We start from the raw sequence: 16,322 nt of genomic DNA, 5'->3' as shown, positions 1-16,322 counted from the left end.
CTCTGGAGTAGCTCAGTGAACATATAAAATGCTCTTGAGATACTAAACTTAGGTCCAATGCTGATTTTATATTGTTTATAAGACTAGTTAGTATCGGGAGCTCCGGGTTATAATATGTATCTCGGCAAATCCATCCCGCAGAAAGAATTACGTGGGTGTGGGTAAATGTTCGGTACGATGATTATTTTAACGATTGGACGTAGTTACGTAAACATTGTAAGGCGTTGCGCTGCTGAGCACGAGGTCGTGGGTTCGATTCCCGGCCGCGGCGGCCGCTTTTCTGATGGAGGCGAAAAGCAAAAACGCCCGTGTGTACGAGATTTCGGCGCACGTTAAAGATCCCCAGGTGGTCACAATTAATCTAGAGCCCTCCACTACGGCGCGCCTCATCGCCTGCGCTGCGTCGGCGCGTTAAACCCAACAATCAATCAAATCAGTTACATAAACATTGTAGCGCTTCATTTTTCCCGTACTAACGGCCCCATTTTATCTCGAAATGTTCCCCGTCGATAGCACGTAACGACTTGATAAAGGAATATTCATGATGGGCGTGAACGTATCCCCTCGTTCACGTTTTCGTGTAACGGCTAATCCCCGCGATAACAGTATCGTTGGTGGTTGTGCTGGATGTTTCCGACCTTTGGTGTGTTGTACGTCATCAAAAATGGTTCATATCTTGCCAGGACGCACCATCGAAAGGAAGGCCAGGTCAATTTGGGTACAACTTTTTGCAGATTGTCCCCCTCTCCTGTGAAACGGGAAGCGACTAAGAATGCGCCGTAGCAACCAGCCCCACGTGCGCCACCTTTTTTGTGCCCCTCTATCGCCAGCCTCACGCAGCGTGTTGCCTCCTTACAACCGATTTTGCAGCCCGATCACTCAGTCCTGTTGCTTTGATTCTGACACGGGCCAAAGAAGTTAAGCGGCAATTTTAACGAGTGAGGGTGCTCAAACCCAAGCTCAGAAGAAAGAAGCGTGTAAATGTGCGTATGGAAATGCCACGTGATCTTCCGCCCGAACAGCAGTGCATCTCGAGCGAGAACACTGCGAAAATGCTTGACCGTTCGTGAGGCCTTAAAGTAGCCAAGGCAAATTCCATGAAGTTCACCTCCTCTGAAAACCAGCGTCACCGGTGTCTTTCGCGTGGTGGGCCGACGGCAAGGAGTACATTCGATGTACCCACACCAGCTCTGATGCCATCCGAGTAGCCTTTGCACGCAACAGCACGCTGGGTTCCGCGCAGCACAGCCTCTGCAGTCGTGTTCCTAGTGAGGGCCTGTTTTCAGCACTCGCCGAGCCAGTTCTTCTGGAGGAAGATTGGTACATCATTACCGACACGTATGCAGCGACCTCTTTGGTACGATATTCTGCTTTTTACTTTCCCAATTACTATACTGCCTGTCGTGATAGTTTTCAACACTGAACTGTCCCCTCACCAGTCCGACTCCTCCGTCCGTGTGTGCGTATGCTTTGTATATTTAAGTTCTCGTGTATGCTCTTAATAATATACCCTTTTTAGTGCCACATTTATTTTCCCTTAGACTCGAAATGGATTTCCAAGCCTACCCTTTGTTGGAAAGAGGCTCTTCACGTCACAATAAATGTGCACCCCAATTCTTCAAAGAGCAATTGCCGCTAAATTTATCGCTCTATTTATGAGCCCATCATCAGTCGTGTCCATGCCTTGTATAAGACGCCTAGAATTAGCAACCACCCAAAACATTTTCTTAGAGTAAGGTTTGGCTGAAGGTGCTAATCAACCAGAGATTAACCTTCATTACTACTCTCTATAAACCAGAATAAAGATCCCATATGTGTTTGAAAAATTTGTTTAGTAGCTCGCACGATGAACACGGGGCAGCCGCGGTGGTAAACCAACATAACCTACGGGCCTAACTGGTGACTGCAGTATCGGTATTTTGGATTCAAAAATGCACTTAGCCCCTAAATTCTACGTCAACCCTGCATGTTCAGAGAACGGCAAAAAACTGCGCTGTAAGCTCTTCATGCTGTTGACGTTTGCTCTTTTGTTCCTTGTAACCGTTTACTCCCGATGCACCAATATACCCTGTTAGGTTAGGTACAGCCCGAATCAGTTTGAAGGTAAATGCTGGGACGCCGACCGATCGTGAGGACAGCGCCTTTGCATGAAACATTTTGGCATTGGCGAGAACGACATCATGCCTTGTGACTTTCCCCATTGGCTGTTTGTTCCCCGATGTGCGCAAATTACCATCAGGATCTAGAATGCTTACATGCTGGCGCTATAACGGCCCGGCTACTTTCCTTGTGTCTTTCTTGATCTGAGGACACTGACCTATAATTTTCGCCGAGCGTGTCCACGGAATAGTGTTATTCAAACAGGCAACATGCGAGGGAAAAAACGTGATTACGATGGCCAAAAATTAACACAAGTGCGTGGTAAATCGGAGGATGGAGTGTAGGATGCTGGCATAATTCCTTCCTCGTGAATAAAAAAAAAGTTGCCAGGGAAAGGCGCTGTCTAAATCGGTCTGCGCACCCGCGGTAACCTCTACATTTATCCTGAATTTATGTTGCCTATAAACAGCAACAGTTGTCGTGCACTTAAAGCAGAGTGAAAATTACTGCATTTACTTCGATCCTCTTATCCCTCCATTCTTTTCACTTCCCCGTGGAACGAAGACAGGTCGATCCTGGCACCAGGGCTGACGGAGCAGCAAGATGCAAGCATTGATTCGTGCGATGGATATCCCGAGCTGGCACATAGAACGCATTCGCAACAGCACACTAGGAGTGGTCGATGATCTCCTGGACACTCGGCCAGACATGCACGCTGCGGTCAGGAACCTCCGAATGGCCGCAACTCGCTTGCGCACATCAAAAATGCTCCTGGACGAAGTGGGTCCACTGCTGCGGGAGCTCTGCGCGCAGCGCGACAATTTCGTCAATGCGGAGATCGCTTGCAGGCGGCTGCGATCCGCCGGCAGGAAGGCACAGCGCGCGGGATTGTTCCTGAAGGCAGCGGGCTGCCAGATGCATGCCGAGGGCGGTAGCCTGCAGGCAAAAGGGTGGAGCCTTCGGGTGATGGGGGATTTTGTACAGCGCACGGCCATTGTGTTAAAGTACGAATACGTACAGTTGATTAACCGTCGCCGGTGGTAATGACTAGCGTGCGTGATGGGTTTTGTTGGCAAGAGAATCGTGAATGAAAACTGCACGAGTATTTGTTGAACGTTACACTATTTTTGGAATGTGCATTTTAATCCTTCCAAATCCTATTTCAGTGCCGATGTGACATATGTGAAGCGGTGCAAGTTGTAGTGTAGTAACTTATCTGCTTGACTTGAGACTGCTGTTTACAGCTTCGAATGGTCTTGTTCCACTTGACGTTGTCAATGACCAGGTCGCCGTATCAGAGAGAAAAACCATACCAGCAATTTGCCACACATATTACGAACTCAAAGAGAAATTGAACCTACTATCAACATCGTGTTGTTTCAAAACAAAGAAATGCTTATTGAAATCCACTGCATAGTTTGCAAGCAAGAAGTAATGCTCCTTCGCGTGTGACTCAATGGAGAAGTGAGAAAACGACCCCAACAAGATGATTGCTTGAGACGAGGTTTATTGTAAGTACAAACATTGTAAAGTACTTCGCTTAATCAAATTAGTTTACGTCTAGATAGGGCGGTATGCGTTAATGCAGAAGTTGCTATAGGGAACGGGCAGCTGGAAGGGTGGCGCCAGCCCTCGGCGCTCGCCTCATTACTGGAATTGGTTAGCGCATTTGAATACACAGCCTTCGGTGGCTTTTGTAGTGATTGCTGCGGTGCTTTTAACCGCGGTTTTATTTCGGCGCTTTTAATCGGTGCTTTTAAGCGTGCGGTAAAAGAAGGTAGACGCAAATGTGTTGAGTTTTTAGATGAACTAACGACTACGTAAACATGCCGGGCTTTCCAAGGTTGGGTATGGCCATCATTGATATGTGTGCTTTTTGCTGCGCTGTACGCCTGCCTTCACCGGATTTCAGTACGAATAAATTTTTTAGTATCCTTAGTCATTTCTTCCTGTTTGCATTATTTTAGTGGTTCCAATTTTTACGGTTTCATATCAGCCTTAACGGTGGGATACCTCAATACGCGTGCTTTGAAGAGAAAGGTACTTGCGTACTAGTGCGGTTACCGTTTGCCGTAAAAGCGTCGGGACAGTTTACAATTTCTTTCTGTAACCGTGAGCTTTGGAACTTGCTTTTTAGTGGCAGTATGAAAGCCTGAGAGCTGAAGTGGAACTACCGCGTTCGTAGTGGTCAATTTATCGCGAGCGAAAGTGATTTAACCCCACCACAGCAGAAGCTAGAAAACCTCCTCCCTTTACTGTTTATGCTACCACCAGCGTGGAATAAAGACTGGCACCGGCAGATGGCGAAGGCGTTAAAAATTGTGTTGTTGCTGAGTGTGAACGTCAGCGTGTGCGCGTAATGCCTTGTCATTGCATTTTTGTTATAATAAATACCTTAAATAAAGAAAACTATAACCAAACAGAACAAAAGTCACCCAGTTCGGATTTAGTGACAGCCAAATCTGCCAAATATGGCAGCAATCTTCCGTTGCGAGAAAGGCACGAAATAAAAAAAATATGTAAAATAGTTATTGAAATCCCGTTATGCGTAATTACGCACCTTTGTGCGTGCCTAAAAACAACGAGAAATCGGGACGGAGGGACGACACCAACGTGTATTCCTATACCGCGCTATCACGCGATTATCTGTTTGGATTTACGAATTTCAAACCTGCGCGAGGCAGGCTGAGAGAGAGAGACAGAGAGAGAGAAACACTTTATTCATATCGGGCCCGGTGAGGCGGTGCGGGTGGCCAGCAGCCACAGTTGCTCAGCGAGCTTGGCTGCGTTGTCCGCCAGGGTGTGTTGCGTCACCAGGTCAGAGCATCCCAGCGCGGCCTCCCATAGCTTTGGGGTGGTGGTTGGGGGTAGGGGGCGTCGTGGCAGGCCCAAATGTGGTGCTGTACGGTGGGCTTCATGTCGAACGCTGTGCAGTTGGGGAGGAGAATAGAGAGGGTTGAATGCATTGAAAGAGAGCTTTGCTAGGTAAAGATAATGTCTGTAGGAGCCTCCAGATCAGTTCCTTAGTGTAGCTAGGAGAGGGGTGGGTGGGCGGTATCGGAATGCGAACTTGGTAAAACGAAGAAACCGAATAACATTTTTACACATTAGTGGACAACTCTATAAATTTCTGCAATTTCTTTATGCCACCGGCCTTGTTTGGTCCTACAACTCGTGACAGCAATTTCAATGCAGCGCAGGCGACGCAATTTCTGTTTATCAAAGAGCAGGTGACTGATTGCCATAAAACGCGACCACAAGAATGGACAGTTTTAGTTTCACGTACGTAGAAGCTCCACATACATAGAACTTTCAGGGGTGATCAGTGCGCATGCTCAGAACGCAAATGCTTTAAGTGAGTCTTACGGACGCGCGTGAGATTCGAATTTTTACGTTGCCATGATCACGCTGCTTATAAACGTAGAGTTGATCAACAAGGCAGCGCCCTGACTTCCGCTTCGCCGTGAAAACAGCTTAGTCGCTAATATTGTGTAGCAAGCTGCTGATTTCGCCTTCAATTTCTCTATACTTTTCCTCACCTAAAGTTTAAATTGAAAAACAGATTCTTTTTTGCGGATAGAAGAGCGATTCTTCAGCTGTTAAAGGGACACTGAAGTGATTTGTAAACATTGCTGCATCATTAGCGCAAATTGTAGTCTGGAGTCTCTACGCCATATTTGAACCTCTCTAGCTGCGTTCACGCCGCTTTATTTCCTAGAAATAATCAATTAAAAATGCCATCCTCCGTTCTGCATCCTGGCTCCTTTTATGCGGCGTTTCGTATGACGTCACAAAAACGCAGCTTGGTTAAACTTGCGCTACTGCACGGCTCGCCGACCCTCCGACAGCGTCAGTCGGCCGAGCGTTTACTCCGTCGGCCGCCGGCGAGTCCTCGCAGTTCGTTCGCTCAGTTCAAACTCCGTAGCAACGCGCTTGTGAATGGATGTTTGTTACTTCGTGCACAGTATCAAGATCCAAGTCCAAGCCGCCCCACACAAGCGCTGCACAAGTGCACATGCGACGCTTCACTGACTGGTACGCTATTAGAAACTTTCAGGCCAACTGTAGGCCGGAGAAGAGTCAGCGAAGTTAATATAGGTAATGTGGAAATAAAATCAACTGAAACTTCTGCCGTGCAGAGTAAAACTAGGGTGCAGGAAGCACTTTTTTGCGCTGGGTGAACAAGCACAGAGCTCAACAGCACGCCCACAGACCGCCAGGATCGCTAGACATGATTGTGGGAATTTCGGGGATGCCTACTGCACGAGCGCTGTGCAAGAAAAAGCCATCTAAGGTACTTGAAATGCTAAAACTAAACAATATATACTTTGTATTTGCGACACTGACAGCGCTCGCTCGTGGTCGAGTAGGTTGGGGCGCTAGGTATGCTGTTTTGCAAGCAGGAAGTTCCAATTACAGACAGTCCTAGGGTTTTTAAGTTTAATTATTTGTTTTTGGCCGATGTTTTCTATACTCAATTCACTGTTTTTTTTTCATGTAACGTTCATTGCTCGCAGTTCGCAGCAAGTTCGCAGAACACGCGCAGACTGACACTGACGCGCTAGCGAGTTCTCGTTGACGTGCTGTTGCCGTAAGCACCGACTTCTTGCGGACAGTGGGCACAGTCCCGAATCAGCAGACCCTTGGCCTGGTGCGAACACGCTCTTTAAGACACAGGAATGAGTTAGGCAAGCTGCAAATATGGAAGAAAAGCGGATCGCGTTTCCGCCTCTGCGGTGACGCGGAGGCCGCTCATGCACTGCGTAGGCCTCCCAAAGTGCTTGCTGCGATTACAAGCCGTCCTGGTAGACTTATTTGACGGATTTTGTAGTCGACAAAAAGCAGAATCGCGGTACGGCGATTACTGAGATATCGAGAATGTCCATCAAACGATGCCGTCGGATGTCAAGGATTTTGTTTCAGAGAACTGAAACCAAAACTTCTTTCAATGCTAATCTTGGACATGGTCCAATCACGTAGCACCCCTAACTGATGTCCCTGCGGTTATTTGCTGCGGCCACCGCAAAGCACGCATGGTAGTGTGCACCTCCAGGGTGCACCTTCATTCTCCTGAGGCTCTTTAGCACATTTTGGCCTGGCCCAGGACGGTAATGATATCTATACTCAAGGACGGGGAAACCAACGTCGCAAATGTCCTTATAGAGTTTTTCGCGCGTCACAGAGGACCTGGCCCGGAAAACGTGCGAATAGGACTATTTTTTGATGATGACTATTTTTGACTATTTTTTGATGATGATGATGATTAGTGGCTCTCCCTTTCAATCGGGGCGTCGGTGGTCAGCAAGCGACTTGCCTGTTTTATTACGCTTACTTTCCCTACTTCCAGCTAACCTAATAGATTTGCTTCCTCCCTCTCATCCCCCCTCTTCCCTGTTTTAAACTCATCGCTCCCAATCCCCTTTTTCTCCACTCGCTGTTCTAACTTCTCATCCATATGATTACTCCGCCTGCGTACCCATCCCTTCCCTACTTTTCCTCCACCACCACTGCAGTCCCCTCTTCGTCACCTCGGCGGCATTGAAGTTGGGGTTCCGCCTCGCCCCAAATCCCAAAGACTCCACCAGCGTCGTTTCCCCTCACCCCTGGTTGGTCGTATCTCTGTTCAGCTCCTGACAATATGGCCTATAGTTTCCCGATCACTGCCGCAGCATGCACATGTTTCGTCCTGTTGCCCGCAGTCACCTGAGTAAGCCCGTGTTCTGAGGCACCCTGCCCGTGCCTCGAAGAGCAAAGCACTCCCTCCCGTATAGCCATAGAATCCATCCTTCTTTGTTTACCGTCTCTCTGCCCTATAAATCTCCCGGTTTTTTTTTCGCTTCTATTCTCTGCGCCAACTTCGTCGTCTCTGCTGCGTTTACCTGCTTTTTAACTGTTGTGTAAACCCCACTTTCCCCTACCGACTTTCCGTACCACTTGGTCAGCTGTCTGGTTCTCCGCCTTCACCACGTGTCCACGATCCTCATATACAGGTACTTAAACACCCTCGCGGCCCATTTCTCGTCCTTCATGTTACGAAGTCACTCGTCAAACTTTATCTTGCTCTGCACCTCCCTCGCCTCGAAAGACGACCAGCCCTATCCCCTTGTACCTCTTCATTTGTAGTTTTGCTGTGGGCCCCTATGGCCAATCTGCCTACCGCCCTCTTATTTAGCTCCAGGCCCTTTTGTGTCTCTGGCTTAATGCACAGAACCCAATTTGGGAAAGTTAATCCTGGTACCACGACCACTTTCCAGACTCCCCTTACCACATCGTATTCGCTGTATCCCCAGAGGGCTGTATTCTTCATTATAGCCGCATTTCGTCTTCCTCTAGTCTTAAGGTGAGACTCATGCGCCTGCGTGTAATCTTCGCTGTCGTTCAGCCATACTCCTAAATATTGATACTCGTTCCCCAATGGTATTTCTACTTGCTGCAGTTCCACTATTTTGTGCTCCGCGCCGGCGTTAGAGACCATGATTCGCGATTTTTCTCTGCTAAAGGATAGCCGTAGGTGTGTCGCTTCTTCACCGAATATATCCATCAAGCCCTGCATACTTATCCGGTTGTCCACCATGAACAATATCTCGTCTGCAGACATTAGTCCCAGAACCAATTGTTCCACCACCTGCCCGTTTTTCATGTATGATAAGTCGTACTCCAGCGTACTGACTTCCAGATTCCTTTCTAACCCCGCCATCATGAACAGCAGTGGAGAGAGAGGACATCCTTGATTCAAACCCTTGTAGGTGTATACAGGCATATTGTATGTTATCCCCTCCCACACTATTTGCACTTGGTTCTCCCGGTATAGCTCCCTGAGTAAGCTAATGAATTCTGCTCCCACTCCCTCGTCCTCCAGCATTCTCCATAGGCGCTCCCTCCCTACATTATCATACGCCGCTTTGTTGTCCAGAAAGGCTAACCACAAAGGTCGGTTTTGTATCTTCGGCTCCTCTATGCATTCACTTACCACAAATAAGTTGTCCTCTAGTGTTGTGTCCTTTCAAAACCCCTTTGAAGTTCCCCTAATGTCCCATTTTCTTCTACCCACTGTTCTAGTTCGAACTTCACTGCCTGCAATGCTAACCTGTGCAGCACTGATGTGATGGGTACTGGCCTATACGAGCACGGGTCTGTCCTGACTCCTTTGCCCTTGTACACTAGGTTCATCTTGCTCATTTGCCACGCGGCCGGTATTGCTTTTTATCTTTGTTCTGATGGCATCTAGTAGCTTTACCTTGTTCTTTGGTCCTAACTCGTTAATTAACTCCATCGGTATGCCATCCGTGCCTACCGCGGTATTTTTGCGGACCTTTTCCTCTGCTCTTTTCCATTTCGGCTTGTCTCCATCTATCTACAGACATTCCGGCCTACCCGTCGCGACATCTGTGTCGCTGCGGGGCCTCTTCATCCACCTTACCGAATTTTTTCCGTGATGATTTTGTGTAGGTATGCCAATGCTTCCTCTCCTTTGAGCATCTGCCTCTGCCCGTTTCTTAGAGTACCGCCTTCTGGGGAACTCGTGCGTTTCCCTAATGCCTGCACATGGTTCCAAAACCTTTCCGGCGCATCTCTACCCCTCCCTCGTATTTGCGCTACCCATCGCTCTCTGCCCCCATTGATGTTTGCCTGCACTAATTGCTGCACTTCCTGTTTCATTTGCTTATATTACTCCCATTTTAGGTCCCCCTCCTCCTGATGTCGGCCCAGCTTCTTGGCGTGCCTCTGCTCTCTCGACGCCTGTTTACGCCTCTCTATCACCTGCTTCATTTCTTTGTTCCACCAGTTTTTGGGTGTTTTGTTTCCTCTCAATCGATTGGCCCTCTCTGCCTTGACTATTTTTTCCTGCATAGTTTTGATGACCCCGTAATATCCCCACTCTTCTCCAGGATTTATTTCTATGTAAGCCTCTATGCTTTTGGCTATACCCGCAATTTGTTTGCTGATTAACTTTGTGCGCTACCCCGTAGACCCGTTTTTGTCACCCCTGCCCCGGTTCCCAAAACTCAGGTTTATGCGCTTGTGGTCACTGCCCTGACTGTGGCCCCCCTCCTCATCTATGCTCATTCCATCCAACCATTCATAAAGTACCTCTGAAATACGGCAGTATTCAATACTCGACTGTCTCCTGCCACACTCCCACGTGATTTGACCCTCGCATTTTTGTTCCCTATTTACTATGATCAGTTTTTGGTACTGACACATATCTAGCATTAGATTTCCATTGAAGTCTGTGTACCCGTCTAAATCTTCATTTTTGCGCGTTCATGTCCCTTACCAATAGTACCTCCCTGGACCTGGAACGTTTCAAATCCTCGATGTCCTTTTTTAGACACGCCACCAGTTTTTCGTTTTGTTCTTTGCTATCCTTACGCGTCCACAGGTACGACACCCCTAAAGCCATCTCGCTACCCTCAACTATCCCTTTCACCCACACGTTCTTCACAGTCTTCTCTCACTCTCTTCCAAGTAGCCCCCTGCCGTATAAGCATACCTACTCCTCTGCCTTTTCTCAATCCAGCCGTCCTGCTGCAACCTTCCCATACATACTCTCCGATTGCCGGAGGTTCTTCCAAGTCCCGTAGGTGCGTCTCGGTCGCAGCGTATACTTGAATATCTTCCTCTTCTAGCTGCTTGCTAATCTCCATCCACTTCTCTCTTTTCCTGCCACCCTGCATGTTTATGTATGCGATCTTCAGTTTCCCTCGTCTCTTTTCACATGCCGTCATCGACCCTTCGTTTGCCTGCACCAACCTTCACCGGCCAGGCTATCTGCCTTTGCTTCTTTCATTAGTCTACGCCATCTCCGCAAAGGCCTGTGGTCTCCCTAAAATAGCCACAGTTCGCGCCGCGTGTCGTGTTCTGATCGCTGCTCTCACCTGCCCGTTGAAATGAACCCCGTCACGCCGGAACGCCCTTTTCCAGGTCTCCCATCCGACATCCCTGTTGATATCTACGACAGCGAACCTCAGCTCCTTGCCCAGCTCCCGTATGTCTCGGTTTACCGCTACAACTTCCCTTTCGACGTGCACCTTTAGGATTAGGATTAGTAAAAATTTTATTTGTGCCTGCAAAACGACTAAGCGCCGCGAGGCGGGCCTGGCGTAGTCCAAGGGATTGCCGTTACTAGGCACAGTGCCAACGCTTCCCGTTCCCGTCACCGGGTCGCCTAGTCTATGCTTTTCGAGCGCACCCCGGACTTGCTGGATCCCAGAGTTGAGTGTCCTTGTCGCTACTGCGTGCAGCGTATTGGAGCTGCGGCGGATAAGTCCTTGATTGAGCTTCGTTTGTAAACCGGGCACAGTCCCAGAAAATGTGCCACTGGTCTCCCAGACCCACACCACACACTTTAGACACGCCCGTCGAATAATGTTCTGGATGAAACCTGTGCAGCGTTGCCGGAGCGATGATGGACCCGGTCTGGAGCTGGCGTAGTAGAACTGCCTCCTCCAGGCTCAGACCCTGGTAGGGGGGGGGGGGGGGGTGGCATGACTAGAGATGCAAGTTTTCATGAAAATTTGAGGTGCTTGAAAAAAACAGGTTTTTTTCTAGTTTTTTTCAGAAAAATACGAAAACTTGGAAACAGACTTGTGCGCACACTGTTTTAAAAACGCGGCACATTTATTTAGTAGCACTTTCCAGAATATAATTGTTTCATTACTGCACACAAAAATTCCAGCAGAGATTTCAGTTTCAAAATCAGTGGAGTGATTTCACGTCAATTCCTAAAGTTCCGATCAAAAAGTGCGAACAGTCGTCAATCCGTGTCTGATTCGGTTCCGCTTGCCACGTCGATTCTTTGCTGTGAAGCCGACGAAGCCTTCCGGACATTCAGGTTCGAGTGCACGTACACGAGCTTCTGCACGCGATCGCCTGAAAGCCGGTTGCGTAGCTTGGTGTGCACGTTTCAGAATTCCGACCACTTCCTTTCGCAAGCCGCAGAAGAAGGGGGACACGTCGCACACGTTAAAATGTTTCCAAACGTGCGACCGCGGACGTACCATAGCGGAAACTGGGTTATATTTTCTACGCTGAAGTACTCATGAATAGCTTGTTGGATTGACTGAAATAATGGCAGGGTAATTGAAAAAAGGTGCTCAAACGCCCATCCGTTCACTTCACTAGCGCAGCACTACTGTGCTGTATTGAATTTGGCGCAGGCGCGATATTGGGCGTTGCCGCCGCGCTAAGCACGCGCGCGCGCTATCTGATTGTCACACGTCCTGACCGGCAGAGAAGAAGGAAACGGGAAACCCGGACATGCTTGGCAAAAGAGATTTATCACGCAAAACACGCACGTCGAAACCAAACCCGTGTAAAGAAACGGACACGCTATAACAAACTACCAAACCCAATAAACAATGTCTTAATACGACTCTGCCTTACAGCTTCACAATGTCCCGGGAAGATGTTCTACAGAATGTAAGGCTTACTTAAGTCATGGGCTACGACGGGCGGGAATAGCAGTATGGCCGTGAAGAGCTGGTGCCCACGTTCTGTCTTCACGATGTTGGGGGACTGGCGTAGTGCGACTCGTTTCGGGAGCGTTGCCGTTGTGGTGTCCGTCGTAGCGGAAGACGACGGTTCGATGCCGCTGACCGAGAACACACGCCCGTCGCCGCTGGAGCCACCAAGGCGTGGGTTGGCGGAGTGTCGCGAAACCGGAACCGATGCGTCGTCGGCCCGCTCTCACCCAGTCTTGTGTGGCGACGTCGGTGCCTCGGGTCGCGTCACCTTCGGCTTGGCTCTTCAGAAACCCGGTCTCTTCTCGCCGCACCTGCCTCAGTCTCTCTTCTTCCTCGTCTTCCTCCACCTTTTTCTCTCCGGCGTCATTGCGGGGTTGACCTCGACTCATGACACTGATACGGCTGCCGTTGTATCGGCGCTAGCCGCTGACGCCGTGGTGCCCTAGCAGAGACTACGCAACTGAAGCCGCAGTGGTGTAATGTTCGGTTGTTCGGAAAAAGCAAGGCTTGCACCCCCGTTTCCTGGCGATCACTCACGCGAAATAAATGGAGCGGTAAGAAAGAAGCACAAAAATAGTACAATTACTAAAAGTTAAACAAGAAACTTTCAAGCACGTCAAAAGGAGCTGCATAACAACACAATTCCGCGGAGGAGGGGGGGGGTACTGTGTTTTTTTCAATTTTACCTTAGTTGAAAAAAAAACGAAAAAAACAGGTTTTTTTCCTAATGCTTTTTTGTTTTTTTCAGCTGCTCACATCTCTAGGCATGACCTGTCGAGCCAGGCGGTAAGCCTTGGTGATCTCGTTGTAGCTTACGAGGCGACTTTGTTCGCGAACCGCCATGCACGGTTGGTCTCGGAGGGGCGGAGGCTAAGTGCTCGCGCCTCCGAGTGTGCCGTCTTGTTGTGTTTGGGTGCAGTTGCGCATTCGCCCATGTGCTCCGGAAACCACTGGACACGAACATCTCGGCCCTGGAGCCTTGCCTCCGCGTGATGGCGGCCGCCTTGGCGCAAACGCGACCTTTCGCGTAGTTGCGTACGGCCATTCTCGAATCACAGAGTACTGTGCGGCACTCAACCTCGGAGATGGCCAGGGCGATGGCGACCTCCTCGGCGTCCGTGGCTTCCGTGCACCGTACACTCGCAGTCGTGGTCTTAGTGCCCGCGGAGGCATTAACGGTGACCGCGACGTGGCCTTCGTGCTGGTACTCTGGTGCGTCGACGTAACGCGCGTGCCCGTCTTGGGCGTGCATCTTGATGAGGGCTGTGGCCCGCGCTGCAGGCCTCTCCTTGTTGTGCTCCGGGTGCACGTTCCTAGGTACTGGGTCAACGCATATTTGTGCCATCGCTTCCTCGTTTATGTCGCGCTGTTGCTGGTCCGGCGTTCGGTGGTTGCAGCCAAGGTTCTCGTGGATTTGGCGTCCCGTCTTTGTCGTGGAGAGACGTTCCAGCTGTGCCGCCAACTGCGCCTCAGTGATTACTTCCATGGTATTGTGCACTCCTAGCTGTAGTAAGAGCGCAGTGCTGGTGGTTCCCACGAGGCCCGGTGCCGATTTGTAAGCCTTACGTATGAGTGTATTGATCTTGGCCCATTCCATGACCCTCCAGTATGGTACGCGGCCACGTACGTAATGTGGCTGATGATGGAGGACTGGTAGAGTCTCATGAGGTTGTCCTCCTTCATGCCCGTTCTTCTCGAATAAATGCGGCGAATGAAGCGAATTGCCTCAGCCGTCTTGCGGTTGAGCGTGGCAAATTTCAAACACTTGTCCGTTTTCGTCGTCGATGCCTCCACCGCGCTGTGTACGTCCGCATACCTCTACAGCTCGGCAACTAAAACACCTATATACGCAACCTGGCATGGACCATGTCAATACCACATATGCCGGCATAGCACGCGCCAGCTGTGCCTGCATGACACTCCGCACGTATCGCCAACATTTGCCCAAAACAAGAACCAGTTTACCCGTTGTAGCACATACAGGTGCGCACGCCTCAAGCCACCACTTCGTTGTCTCCGAAGCACATTTGTTTTACTGTACATCCCCCATATTGAACCCCAAACTTCAACCGCGAATATCCGGTGAAGGGTTTGTACAATGGTTCGCGAACAATGCAGCACCTGCATAATATACCAGTCTGTTCTGCTCACTATGCAGTCAAGCTTGAGTCGGGGTAATAACACACGTCATGGGCTTCCGAGATTTCCCCCTAGCAAGGCTACAGTGATTGTAGCTGCGCCTAATTATATGCCTCGTTGTAAGAAGACCCAAGGATGGTTCCAGACAGTTTATTGAACGCCGTTTTATCGAATGCCGTTTTATCGAACCACCTACATACGTTTTACCGAAAGTGAGATTTCGGTAAGATCGAGGACCTTTTCTGTGTTCATTTGGTGTAATTGGGAGTGACCAAATTCGGAGATATTTTTCTACGTTCATGTCTTTGATGTGCATTAAACAAAATAAGACTAAAGTACAATTTGGCATGTTTTATGTGGTTTTGTTGCTTTCTATCGCCGTTTTTTCTTCGCACGAAAAAACGGCTTTCTTTGGTATATTTTTCTTCGCACGATCGTTGATAGGGTTCAAGGTCATAAGATCGATTTTTGTATTATTTCCAAACTAGTGCATAAAGACCGCCCTGAACCCCGTGCTTATGTCTTAGGTGTGTATGAGTGTACTGGGCTAATATCAATCTCTAGAGGGCCCGGGGCAAACGAAACAATAATTTTGTATATTTTGACCATCCTCTGGTCTGTTGCTTATTCGAGGTTATAATATCTGATAGCCTTGCCGTTACAATGAGCACGCTGGGTAAGCTACGCACTGTCTGTGCGTTCGTAGAGAATCTTTCCTAACCCAGGAAAGGAAAACGGGATACTAAATAGCATCTCTGTGACAAGTTTTATTGTGGAGACGTGAAAGCAACGATACAAGTACAGATACAATATTTTTCTCGACGTAAGACCCCATGATCAGTTTTTCAAGTTGTAAGCAACAGCTCGGAGGAAGTCGCTGGTCGCCAAATGTCGCCGATTTCCGCAGAGACGTATTAGCTTTTCTTCCCTCAGTCGAAGTGCCTTCTTCTGCCTCCCTGCTTGCTGGTCGCGTAAGCATGCCTCCAGTCGGTCGCTCGTTGCCGCCTCGTCGTGCTGCAGCACGCACAAAAAACGCCACAAGCCGGGGTGGGCAGCACCGACAACCTTCAAGAGACGGCTTTGCCACCCCTCGGTAGCATTGTTCCCACGAGGTTGTCCTTCTGCGATGAGGTGGTAAACAGAGCAGAGGTCAGGGGGAAACCGTGGTGGCGCGCGGACGACGATGCCGCAATGAAGTTGGCGTGGTTTTCCTACCACGTAGTTCTTCTCGAACCATTCCAAGAGGCCTGACGCTGATGGTGGAAAGTTCGTTTTTATTTCATCATACCCCTGAAAAAGTGAAAAAGAAAGGAGTAAGCTTTTCGCGACCCACATTATAACTGGTGAAATTACTTACACTTCGGATCCTATGGGGTACCAGTAACGCCAAAGCGCACAATTGACGCACGTTGCTTGAAAAGTCGCCATCCCTTGCGTATAAGCTTTGGAGGTCGACTTTTTGCACTCTCCTGAAAACATTCTGCGACAAGTGGAAAAAACATCCATGGTGTGCGCTGTCCATGAAAATTCGCCTTGAAGCGCTAATTGCCGCCGCTTCAAAATCCGTGATTACGAAGCCTGGTGAGAGAACAAATCCGTGGCTGCTGGCAGCATCGA

The 16,322-nt window shown here is 49.2% G+C and overlaps 1 long non-coding RNA gene across 2 annotated transcripts; it reads left to right on the top strand.

Annotated features, from left to right (window-relative positions):
• Window positions 1-842: 842 nt before the first annotated feature.
• On the top strand, window positions 843-4,039 carry LOC144160569 (uncharacterized). Of its 2 annotated transcripts, none has more exons than XR_013320392.1 (2): window positions 843-1,357; window positions 2,669-4,039. It is a non-coding gene; the product is annotated as an uncharacterized LOC144160569 (long non-coding RNA). The 2 variants fall into 2 exon arrangements; XR_013320391.1 differs by having other exon boundaries at window positions 2,665-4,039.
• The last annotated feature ends 12,283 nt before the right edge of the window (window positions 4,040-16,322 follow it).

This window comes from Haemaphysalis longicornis, unplaced genomic scaffold (genome assembly GCF_048455015.1).
Source record: "Haemaphysalis longicornis isolate Haplotype H1 unplaced genomic scaffold, Haemaphysalis longicornis Haplotype H1 scaffold_107, whole genome shotgun sequence".
NCBI classification, from domain to species: Eukaryota; Metazoa; Arthropoda; class Arachnida; order Ixodida; family Ixodidae; genus Haemaphysalis; species Haemaphysalis longicornis.
Note: the sequence above shows the minus strand (reverse complement) of the source record. Positions and strands in the feature narration are given on the sequence as shown.